The following is a 12,645-nucleotide window of genomic DNA, read 5'->3' on the forward strand; positions in this document are numbered from 1 at the left end:
CATTTTATCATAAGAATCAGAGGCTCTAGCCCATGGGTGAGGGGCATGTCCTCCGGAGAGCATCCCAGAGGCCCTCAGACTTCGTCCCTGTGGCTGGAAAGAGAACACAAATCCCAGTTCAGTCACTCAGTGTTGCCAGCTTTCTCTTGTTTTCTCTTAACCCTTCTTAAAATTTAGACTATCAAATATACCACAACCATTTAAAAATAAAGAGTGTTTTATATGTCACTTGATATGAAGAATTATAATGTTGTAAAATGCATGGACTTCAAGGGATTATGAATTATTTTCTATCAACTTTTGTATCATATAGTTATTTTGAGTTCTATTAATGCTAGAAACAATGATTTATTACTAATCTTTCCACATAGGTAATTTTGTGCATTTAGTCTATAAAGTTTGGTGTTTCTGTCTTTGAAAATGTCACTATTTTGTCTCTTTTTTCTTCTTTTGACCCACAATACAGCCATCATCTCTGTTTTTATTTTTTAAATTTATCTTTGAATAATTCCTATATAAAAATGTAAAATAAAAATATGATATAATCTGCGTGTCTACTTCCCAACTATAAAAACAAACCGTTACTAACACCACAGAAGCCCCGACGTACTTCTCTCTAAGCACATGTGCCTTCCTAAGGGATGACCATTATTCCAGCTGTGAAGTTTCACATTTTCATGCACCCTTAAAACATGTGTGTTATTCTTTTTTTGTTTGTTTGTTTGTTTGTTTGTTTGTTTTTGCGGTACGCGGGCCTCTCCGGTTGCGGAGCACAGGCTCCGGACGCGCAGGCTCAGCGGCCATGGCTCGCGGGCCCAGCCGCTCCGCGGCATGTGGGATCCTCCCGGACCGGGGCGCGAACCCGTGTCCCCTGCATCGGCAGGCGGACTCCCAACCACGGCGCCACCAGGGAAGCCCCATGTGTGTTATTCTTAACCAAGATGTGGAATTCTGCTCCATGTTTACAAGTGGTAAATAAGTGTTCCATGTTTATAAGTGGTATCAAATGTATATTCATACAACTTAACATTTTTGTTCAGTACTGTGTTTGTGAGACTCATGCTGGCATCTCTAGGTGTTCATTTTCTCTGACGCATAGTCTTCCATTGAATCGTTATACCACAATTTATTCATCTGTTCTCATAACTTAATTTTTTGTCTTATTTCTGTTGGAGTTGGAAACAATATCCCCATATCTTTATAAAGTATAAAGCTATTTCTGGGTTTTATATAGACATCCTTACGTGTACAATTGCTACATCAAGAGGTGTAAACTTCTTTATGTTCTAAATATTGCTACATTATTCTCCAAATGAGTTTTACCAATGGACCAACCATCAGCAATGCTTGAATTCCCACTACTGAACTTTGTGGCCAGCATTTGGAATTTTCAAATTAGAAAAATTCTAATTTTAGAAGCATGAAATTGTACTTCATTATAATTTTAACATTTACCTGGTTACTAATAACCACTTTTTTTGTAAGTTGTAACTTACTGCATGTTCACATGTATAACTTACTTGTTCATATATTTTGTCTTTTACTGATTGATTATACAAATTTTTAAGTCTATTATTCTGGATTAAAATCCTTTATTGGCAATATGCATATCTCCTTCTAGGCTGTGACTTTTCTATTTTATAGTGCCCTTTGCTGAACTGAAGTTCAAAGTTTTAATATAACTGAATTCATCAATATTTACCTCCATACCTTGTTATATTTGTGGAATTTTTAATAGATCTTTCTCTATCCAGAAGTAAAAAGGATATTATCCTTCATTTACTTTTTTTCCTAAAAATAATTAAAGATTTTTCTTTTCATATTTATCTCTTTAAAACATTTGAAGTCGATTCTCACTTATGATCTGAGCCAGGGACCCATTTCTCAGCATGGCTCGGCAGTTGTCCTGTCCCAGTTTAGTGAGTAGACTGCTGAGCAGACTAATGAGTGATTTGTAGCCTGCAACCCATTAGTGGAGAGTCACAACCAGCATTTTGTGAAAATTAAATAGAATAGAAAACATAAGAATGAATCACATGGAACTTTAAACAGATATGTGTATTTTTTTTTTTTTTTTTTTTTTTTGCGTTATGTGGGCATCTCACTGTCGTGGCCTCTCTCGTCATGGAGCACAGGCTCCGGACGTGCTGGCTCAGTGGCCATGGCTCACGGGCCCAGCCGCTCCGCGGCATGTGGGATCTTCCCGGACCGGGGCACGAACCCGTGTCCCCTGCATCGGCAGGTGGACTCTCAACCACTGCGCCACCAGGGAAGCCCCAGATATGTGTATTTTGCAACATATACTGTGGCCGGTTATGAAGAATAGTGTGAGACAGACAGATAATGCGTAAGAAGAATGCATGCGTCCACAGTGAGATAATCCCATCTTTTGTTCCCTGGAGTTTCATATGATGTTCTGGTTTGATGATGGTCAATTTGATCATCGCCTCAATGGGAGGGTTTTTAATCTTGTACATTTAATTTTATATTTACCTAATCCATCATTAATTGCAAAGCAAAGTATGGGAGATTTTAGGCCTTAGTCAGCAAAATTAATAAGTTATTAATAAATTTAAGTTATGGAAAAATAATATCAAAGGTGACATTTTCCAAATGTTTAACAATTGTATGTAGCACTTCAATAAAACCAGCATAAATTGCCCTTTAAAGAAGGATTTTTTTGGAGGACCTTCAAGATGGCAGAGGAGTAAGACTTCCTCCCCACAAATACATCAAAAATATATCTACATGTGGAACAACTCCTACAGAACACCTACTGAATGCTGGCAGAAGAACTCAAACCTCCCAAAAGGCAAGAAACTCCCCACATACCTTTTCTCTTTTGCCCTACCCACGTACCTGGATAGGACAAAAGAAAAAGCAAAGACAAAAGAATAGGGACGGGATCCGCACCACTGGGAGGGAGCTGTGAAGGAGGAAAAGTTTCCACACACTAGGAAGCCCCTTCACTTGTGGAGACAGAGGGTGGGCAGCAGGGGGAAGCTTTGGAGCCATGGAGGAGAGCGCAGCAACAGGGGTGCAGAGGGCAAAGTGGAGAGACTCCCACACAGAGGATCGGTGCCGACCAGCACTCACCAGCCTGAGAGGCTTGTCTGCTCACCTGCCGGGGCTGGTGGGGGCTGGGAGCTGAGGCTTGAGCTTCAGAAGTCAGACCCCGGGGAGAGGACTGGGTTTGGCTGCGTGAACACAGCCTGAAGGGGGCTAGTGCACCACAGCCAGCCAGGAGGGAGTCTGGGGAAAAGTCTGGAACTGCCTAAGAGTCAATTTTTTCAGGGTGCATGAGGAGAGGGGCTTCAGAACACCACCTAGATGAGCTCCAGAGACAGGCACGAATCACGGCTATCAGTGCAGACACCAGAGACGGGCATGAAACGCTAAGACCGCTGCTACAGCCACCAAGAAGCCTGTGTGCAAGCACAGGTCACTATCCACATCTCCCCTCCTGGGAGCCTGTGCGGCCCATCACTGCCAGAGTCTCATAATACAGGGACAATTTCCCCCGAAGAACACATGGCATGCCTCAGGCTGTTGCAACGTCACGCTGGCCTCTGCCACCGCAGGCTCGCCCCGCATTACGTACCCATCCCTCCCCCTGGCCTGAGTGATCCAGAGCCCCCTAATCAGCCGCTCCTTTAACCCCCTCCTGTCTGGGCAAAGAAAAGATGCCAGAGGGCAACCTACATGCAGAGGAGGGGCCAAATCCAAAGCTGAACCCCAAGAGCTGTGCGAACAAAGAAGGGAAAGGGAAATCTCTCCCAGCAGCCTCAGGAGCAGCTGATTAAATCTCCACAATCGACTTGAGGTACCCTGCATCTGTGGAATACCTGAATAGACAATGAATCATCCCAGAATTGAGGTGGTAGACTTTGGGAGCAACAGTAGACTTGGGGTTTGCTGTCTGCAACTCTTTTCTTTCTGACTTTTACGTTTATCTCAGTATAGTTCTTAGCACTTGTTATCATTGGTGGATTTGTTTATTGGTTTGGATGCTCTCTTCATTTTTTAAATTACTTTTAAAATTTTTTATTATTTTTTAAATAATATTTTATTTTTATTATTTTTTCATCTCTCTTTTTTTTCTCCCTTTTCTTCTGAGCCGTGTGGCTGACAGGGTCTTGATGATCTGGCTGGCTATCAGGCCTGGGCCTCTGAGGTGGGAGAGCTGAGTTCAGGACATTGGACCACCAGAGACCTCCCAGCCCCATGTAATATCAATCAGTGAGAGCTCTCACAGAGATCTCCATCTCAATGCTAAGAACAGCTCCACTCAATCACCAGCAAGCTCCAGTGCTGGACACCCCATGCCAAACAAGTAGCAAGATAGGAACACAAACCCATCCATTAGCATAGAGGGTGCCTAAAATGATAATAAATTCACAGACACCCCAAAACACACTACTGGACACAGTTCTGCCCATCAGAAAGACAAGATCCAGCCTCATCCACCAGAACACAGTCACCAGTCCCCTCCACCAGGAAGCCTACACAATCCACTGAACCAACCTCACCCACTGGGGGTGGACACCAAAAACAATGGGAACTATGAACCTGAAGCCTGCAAAAAGGAGACCCCAACCACAGTAAGTTAAGCAAAATGAGAAGACAGAGAAATACACAGCAGATAAAGGAGCAAAGTAAAAACCCACAAGACCAAACAAATGAAGAGGAAATAGGCAGTCTACCTGAAAAACAATTCAGAGTGATGATAGTAAAGATATTCCAAAATTCTGGAAATAGAATGGAGAAAATACAAGAAACATTTAACAAGGACCTAGAAGAACGAAAGAGCAAACAAATAATTATGAGAAACTCAATAAGTGAAATTAAAAATTCTCTAGAAGGAATCAATAGCAGAATAACTGAGGCAGAAGAACCGATAAGTGACCTGGAAGATAAAATGGAAATAACTACCTCAGAGCAGAATAAAGAAAAAAGAATGAAAATAATTGAAGACAGTCTCAGAGACCTCTGGGACAACATTAAACACAGCAACATTCCAATTATAGGGTCCCAGAAGAACAATAGAAAAAGAAAGACACTGAGAAAATATTTGAAGGAATTGTAGTTGAAAGCTTCCCTAATATGGGAAAGGAAATAGTCTATCAAGTCCAGTAAACACAGAGAATCCCATACAGGATAAATCCAAAGAGAAACATAATAAAACACACATTAATCAAACTATCAAAAATTAAATACACAGAAAAAATATTAAAAGAAGCAACGGAAAAACAGCAAATAACATACAAGGGAATCACCATAAGGTTAACAGCTGATCTTTCATCAGAAAATCTGCAAGCCAGAAGGGACTGGCAGGACATATTTAAAATGATGAAAGGGGAAAACCTACAACCAAGATTACTCTACCCAGCAAGGATCTCATTCAGATTTGACAGAGAAATTAAAACCTTTAAAGGCAATTATCTTTACAGTAAAGAGAATTCAGCACCACCAAATCAGATTTACAACAGATGCTAAGGGAACTTCTCTAGGCAGGAAATACAAGAGAAGGAAAAGACCTACAAAAACAAACCCAAAACAATCAAAAAAATGGTAAAAGGAACATACATATCGATAATTATCTTAAATGTAAATGGATTAAATGCTCCAAATAAAAGACACAGACTGGCTGAATGGATACAAAAACAAGACCCATATATATGCTGTCTACAAGAGACCCACTTCAGACCTAGGGACACATACAGACCAAAAGTGAGGGGATGGAAAAAGATATTCCATGTACATGGAAATCAAAAGAAATCTGGAGTAGCAATACTTATATCAGACAAAATAGACTTTAAAATGAAGACTATTACAAGAGACAAAGAAAGACACTACATAATGATCAAGCGATCAATCCAAGAAGAAGATATAACAATTGTAAATATTTATGCACCCAAAATAAGAGAACTTCAATACATAAGCCAAATGCTAACAGTTGTAAAAGGGGAAATCAACAGTAATACAATAATAGTAGGGGACTTTAACACCCTACTTTCACCAGTGGACAGATCATCCAAAATGAAAATAAATAAGGAAACACAAGCTTTAAAGGACACATTAAACAAGATGGACTTAATTGATATTTATAGGACATTCCATCCAAAATCAACAGAATACACTTTCTTCTCAAATGCTCATGGAACATTCTGAAGGATAGATCATATCTTGTGTCACAAATCAAGCCTTGGTAAATTTAAGAAAATGAAAATTTATCAAGTACCTTTTCTTACCACAACACTATGAGACTAGATATCAATTACAGGAAAAATACTGTAAAAAGTACAAGCACATGGAGAGCTAAACAATATGGTACTAAATAACCAAGAGATCATTGAGGAAATCAAAGAGGAAATAAAAGAATACCTAGAAACAACTGACAATCAGAACACAGCAAGCCAAAACCTATGGGATGCAGCAAAAGCAGTTCTAAGAGGGAAGTTTATAGCAATACAATCCTCCCTCAAGAAACAAGAAACATCTCAAATAAACAACCTAACCTTACACCTAAAGCAATTAGAGAAAGAAAGAAAGAAAAAAAACCCAAAGTTAGCAGTAGGAAAGAAATCATAAAGAACAGATCAGAAAGATATGAAAAACAAATGAAGGAAACAATAGTAAAGATCAATAAAACTAAAAGTGGTTCTTTGAGAAGATAAACAAAATTGATAAACCATTAGCCAGACTTATCAAGAAAAAAGGGAGAAGACTCAAATCAATAGAATTAGAAATGAAAAAGGAGAAGTAACAACTGACACTGCAGAAGTACAGGGATCATGAGAGATTACTACAAGCAACTCTATGCCAATAAAATGGACAACCTGGAAGAAATGGACAAATTCTTAGAAAAACACAACCTTCCAAGACTGAACCAGGAAGAAATAGAAAATATGAACAGACCAATCACAAGCACTGAAATTGAAACTGTGATTAAAAATCTTCCAACAAACAAAAGCCCAGGACCAGATGGCTTCTCAGGGGAATTCTATCAAACATTTAGAGAAGAGCTAACACCTATCCTTCTCAAACTCTTCCCAAATATAGCACAGGGAGGAACACTCCCAAGCTCATTCTACGAGGCCACCATCACCCTGATACCAAAACTAGAAAAAGATGTCACAAAAAAAGAAAACTATAGGCCAGTAATACTGATGAACATAAATGCAAAAGTCCTCAACAAAATACTAGCAAACACAATCAAACAGCACATTAAAAGGATCATACACCATGATCAAGTGGAGTTTATCCCAGGAATGCAAGGATTCTTCAATATACCCAAATCAATCAACGTGATACACCATATTGACAAATTGAAGGAGAAAAACCATATGATCATCTCAACAGATGCAGAAAAAGTTTTTGACAAAATTCAACACCCAGGTTTCCCTGGTGGAGCAGTGGTTGAGAGTCTGCCTGCCGATGCAGGGGACACGGGTTTGTGCCCCAGTCCGGGAAGATCCCACATGCCGCGGAGCAGCTAGGCCTGTGAGCCATGGCCACTGAGCCTGCAGGTCCAGAGCCTGTGCTCTGCAACGGGAGAGGCCACAGCAGTGAGAGGCCCACGTACCGCAAAAAAAAAAAAAAAATTCAACACCCATTAATGATAAAACCCTCCAGAAAGTAGGCATAGAGGGAACTTATCTCAACATAATAAAGGCCATATATGACAAACCCACAGCCAACATTGCTCTCAATGGTGAACAATTGAAACCATTTCCACTAAGATCAGGAACAAGACAAGGCTGTCCATTCTCACCTCTATTATTCAACTTAGTTTTGGAAGTTTTAGCCACAGCAATCAGAGAAGAAAAATAAATAAAAGGAATCCAAGTTGGAAAAGGAGAAGAAAACTGTCACTGTTTGCAGATAACATGTTACTATACATACAGAATCCTAAAGATGGTACCAGAAAACTACTAGAGCTAATCAATGAATTTGGTAAAGTTGTAGGATACAAAATTAATGCACAGAAATCTCTTGCATTCCTATACGCTAATGATGAAAAATCTGAAAGAGTAATTAGGAAACACTCCTATTTATCATTGCAACAAAAAGAATAAAATACCTAGACATAAACCTGCCTAAGGAGAAAGAAGACCTCTATGCAGAAAGCTATAAGACACTAATGAAAGAAATTAAAGATGATACAAACAGATGGAAAGATATAGCATGTTCTTGGATTGGAAGAATCAACATTGTGAAAATGACTATGTTACCCAAAACAATCTACAGATTCAATGCAATCCCGATCAAACTACCAATGGCATTTTTCACAGAACAAGAACAAAAAAGTTCACAATTTGTATGGAAACACAAAAGACTCTGAATAGCCAAAACAATCTTGAGAAAGAAAAACGAGCTGGAGGAATCAGGCTCCCTGACTTCAGACTATACTACAAAGCTACAGTAATCAAGACAGTATGATACTGGCACAAAAACAGAAATATAGATCAATGGAACAGGATAGAAAGGCCAGAGATAAACCCATGCACATATGATCACCTTGTCTTTGATAAAGGAGGCAAGAATATACAATGGAGAAAAGACAGCCTCTTCCATAAGTGGTGCTGGCAATACTGGACAGCTACATGTAAAAGAATGAAATCAGAACACTCCCTAACACCATAAACAAAAATGAACTCAAAATGGATTAACGACCTTAATGTAAGGCCAGACACTATAAAACTCTTAGACGAAAACATAGGCAGAACACTCTATGACATAAATCATAGCAAGATCCTTTTTGACTCACCTCCTAGAGTACGGGAAATTGAAACAAACAAATGGGACCTAATGAAACTTAAAAACTTTTGCATAGCAAAAGAAACCGTAAACAAGACGAAATGACAGCCCTCAGAATTGGAGAAAATATTTGCAAATGAAGCAACTGACAAAGGATTAATCTCCAAAATATACAAGCAGCTCAATAACAAAAAAACAAAGAACCCAATCCAAAAATGGACAGAAGACCTCAATAGACATTTCTACAAAGAAGACATACAGATTGCCAACAAACACATGAAAGGATGCTCAACATCACTAATCATTAGAGAAATGCAAATCAAAACTACAATGAGGTATCACCTCACACCGGTCAGAATGGCCATCATCAAAAAATCTGCAAACAGTAAATGCTGGAGAGGGTGTGGAGTAAAGGGAACCCTCTTGCACTGTTCATGGGAATGTAAATTGACACAGCCACTCTGGAGAACAGTATGGAGGTTCCTTAAAAAACTAAAAGTACAACTACCATACTACCCAGCAATCCCACTACTGGGCATATATGCTGAGAAAACCATAATTCAAAAAGAGACCTGTACCACAATGTTCATTGCAGCACTATTTACAATAGCCAGGACATGGAAGCAACCTAAGTGTCCATTGACAGATGAATGGATAAAGATGTGGCACATATATACAATGGAATATTACTCAGCCATAAAAAGAAACGAAATTGAGTTATTAGTTGTGAGGTGGATGGACCTAGAATCTCTCATACAGAGTGAAGTAAGTCAGAAACAGAAAAACAAATACCATATGCTAACAGATATATATGGAATCTTAAAAAAAAATGGTTCTAAGGAACCTAGGGGCAGCAGATGTAGAGAATGGACTTGAGGACACGGGGAGCAGGAAGGGTATGCTGGGACGAAGTGAGACAGTAGCACTGACATATGTACACTACCAAATGTAAAATAGATAGCTAGTGGGAAGCAGCTGGGAGCACAGGGAGATCAGCTCGGTGCTTTGTGACCACCTAGAGGGGTGGGATAGGGAGGAAGATGCAAGAGGGAGGGGATATGGGGATATATATATACATATAGCTGATTCACTTTGTTATACAGCAGAAACTAACACAACATTGTAAAGCAATTATACTCCAATAAAGATGTTAAAAAAAGGATTTTTTTAAATTTTTAGAATAAAAAAGTGTAGTTAAGTGGAAATATGCAAAATCATAATCAAGTTTAAATGTTGAATCTGGAATTGCAAGTAATGACAGTATTGAGAAAAATATTGAGTCGTGTCAGCAAACTGATTTTACTGAGCCATATTCTAAAATCAGTATTTAAAGTTTTGATAAAGATTATTTAAAAGATGGTTTAACCAAAGGTATAAAACACCCCAATAAAAATAATAGATTCCAATGTATAAATTGAATGGTAATAATTTAAATCAAAGATTAAAACATTCAAAATATAAGTTCCTTATAAACACAGCAAGCTGGAATAGTTGATAATCCCATTCAAATATCTTTTAAAAGAATAAAGATGTAAATTGCTGGTGCTAACTCTTAATATTACATGAGTGCTAATAAAAAAACTTTATTAGCGAGAATTCCCTGGCAGTCCAGTGGTTGGAACTCGACCTAACCACTGCCATGGTGGTTAGGTTAGGCCCTTTCACTGCCATGGGCCCAGGTTCAATCTCTGGTTGAGGAACTAAGATTCCACAAGCCACGTGTCACAGCCAAAAAAAAAGAAAAGAAAAGAAAAGAAAAACTTTATTAGCATCTTTCTATTTACATGTCATGTGGTAAAATGGCAAATAGCTCACCCAGTTTCTATGCATCCATTGCATTTATTGTTTTAATGATGAATCATCTACTGAACTAAAAGCTGTAAGTCCTAGTCAGTTCTGCCATATCTCAGAACTCCTGCGGGATCCACTCACCTTGGAGCCTTCCCCTAGGAAATGCTGCTCCCATTAGCAAGAAAAACCTATATGTGAATGCTCATAACAGCTCTAATCATAATCTTCAAAACCTAGAAACAACCAAGATTGCTTTCAACAGGTGAATGGAAAAACACATATTGGATAAAGATACTAGAGTAGAGCTACACAATGAAAAAGAACAAATGCAACACACAACAATATGGATGAATCTAAAAAGCATTTTGCTCAATGAAAACAGCCAGATCCAAAAGATCTCATACTGCATGATTCCTTTTTTTTTTTTTTTTTTTTTTGCGGTACGCGGGCCTCTCACTGTTGTGGCCTTTCCCGTTACGGAGCACAGGCCCTGGATGCGCAGGCTCAGCGGCCATGGCTCACGGGCCCAGCCGCTCCGTGGCATGTGGGATCCTCCCGGACCGGGGCACGAACCCGTGTCCCCTGCATCGGCAAGTGGACTCTCAACCACTGCGCCACCAGGGAAGCCCTGCATGATTCCTTTTATATGACATTCTAGAAAAGGCAAAACTACAAGGGTAGGAGTAGATCAGTGGCTACCAGGATTTGGGAGAGGGGGACAGCATTGAAGACAAAGAGCCTGTAAACAAACATTAGGACGATGGAACAGTTCTATATGGTTCTGTGGTGCTGGCCACATGACAGTATTTCTCAAACCCATAGAACTCTATGTACACCATAGAGAACAAACTGTACTGAATGCAAAGTAAAAAATAGAGAAAGAGAGAGAAAGGTATACCAGGGTGGTGGGAAAATCCAGGATGGAATTCAGAAGGTAACAAGTGAATCTGTATTACAAACAAATGACATAACTACATTTAAGTGGATGGGGAAAACAGGAGTGATCCTAAATTTGGACCTTCATACACTTGGAAATAGTATTTTGACACAGAACTGTAAGGCTAATGACAAAAAGAACTGTATGTAAGTACTATCTGCACTCTACTTGGTAAATGTGTTTCTCACCAAGAAGCAGGTTGGCAATTCTAAACTTCTTACATGTATACTCCATGTAAGAACATGTAGTGTGACTTGTGCCTTTTTGTCACATTTTGTTACATGTGACAAAAAGTAAATCTTTGGCAGATGGTGAGAGGCAGGTCTCACACTGTCAGAGAAGGCGGAGAATGAGCCCCGTGGTGCTGATTAGACTTGGGGGCCTCCACGAACTCATGTTTACAGGCACACTTCGTTTTGTTGTGCTTCACAGGTTCTGTGTTTTTTACAAATGGAAGGTTTGTGGCAACCCTGCCTCGAGCAAGTTTATCGGGGCCGTTTTTCCAACAGCATTTGCTCACTTTGCATCTCTGTGTCACATTTTGGTCATTCTCACAATATTTCAAACTTTTTCATTATTATTATATTTGTAACGGTGGTCTGTGATCAGTGATCTTTAATGTTACCAGTGCAACAAGATTTCAGCTTGCTGAAGACTTAGATTACGGTTAGCATTTTTTAGCAGTAAAGTATTTTTAAATTAAGGTATGGACATTTTTAGACATAATGCCATTGTACATTAATAGACTACAGGTTAGTATAAACATAATTTTTATATGCACTGGGAAATCAAAAAATTTGTGTTACTCGCTTTACTGTGGTATTCACTTTTATTGCTGTGATCTGGAACCGAACCCATAATATCTCTGAGGTATCTCTTTATATATATATATATATATATATATATATATATATATATATATAGCAGAAAGTGAATACAGAAATATATGTAGGTATATGGATACACACGGGTTCAAATGCACCCAGATATTCCTAGCTCTGTCCGCTGGGAGGGCCTAGAAGCAGGGACACACAAGCAGCCAGAAGCATGTCTAGCTCCAAAATGTTGGTTTAAAATGCCACTCTCCAATAAAAGACATTGTGAGATCCTTGGAAAAATGGCTGATTCTAGGATTGGAGCAGGGAAAGTACACAATA

General features: G+C 39.2%; 1 protein-coding gene across 1 annotated transcript in view; it reads left to right on the plus strand.

The window, feature by feature from the left end:
• SPMIP7 (sperm microtubule inner protein 7) overlaps nucleotides 1-12,645 on the plus strand; it is a 57,243-nt gene that overhangs the window by 27,878 nt on the left and 16,720 nt on the right. The window lies entirely within an intron of this gene.

The sequence above is a fragment of the Tursiops truncatus genome, chromosome 9 (assembly GCF_011762595.2).
Source record: "Tursiops truncatus isolate mTurTru1 chromosome 9, mTurTru1.mat.Y, whole genome shotgun sequence".
Classification (NCBI taxonomy): Eukaryota; Metazoa; Chordata; class Mammalia; order Artiodactyla; family Delphinidae; genus Tursiops; species Tursiops truncatus.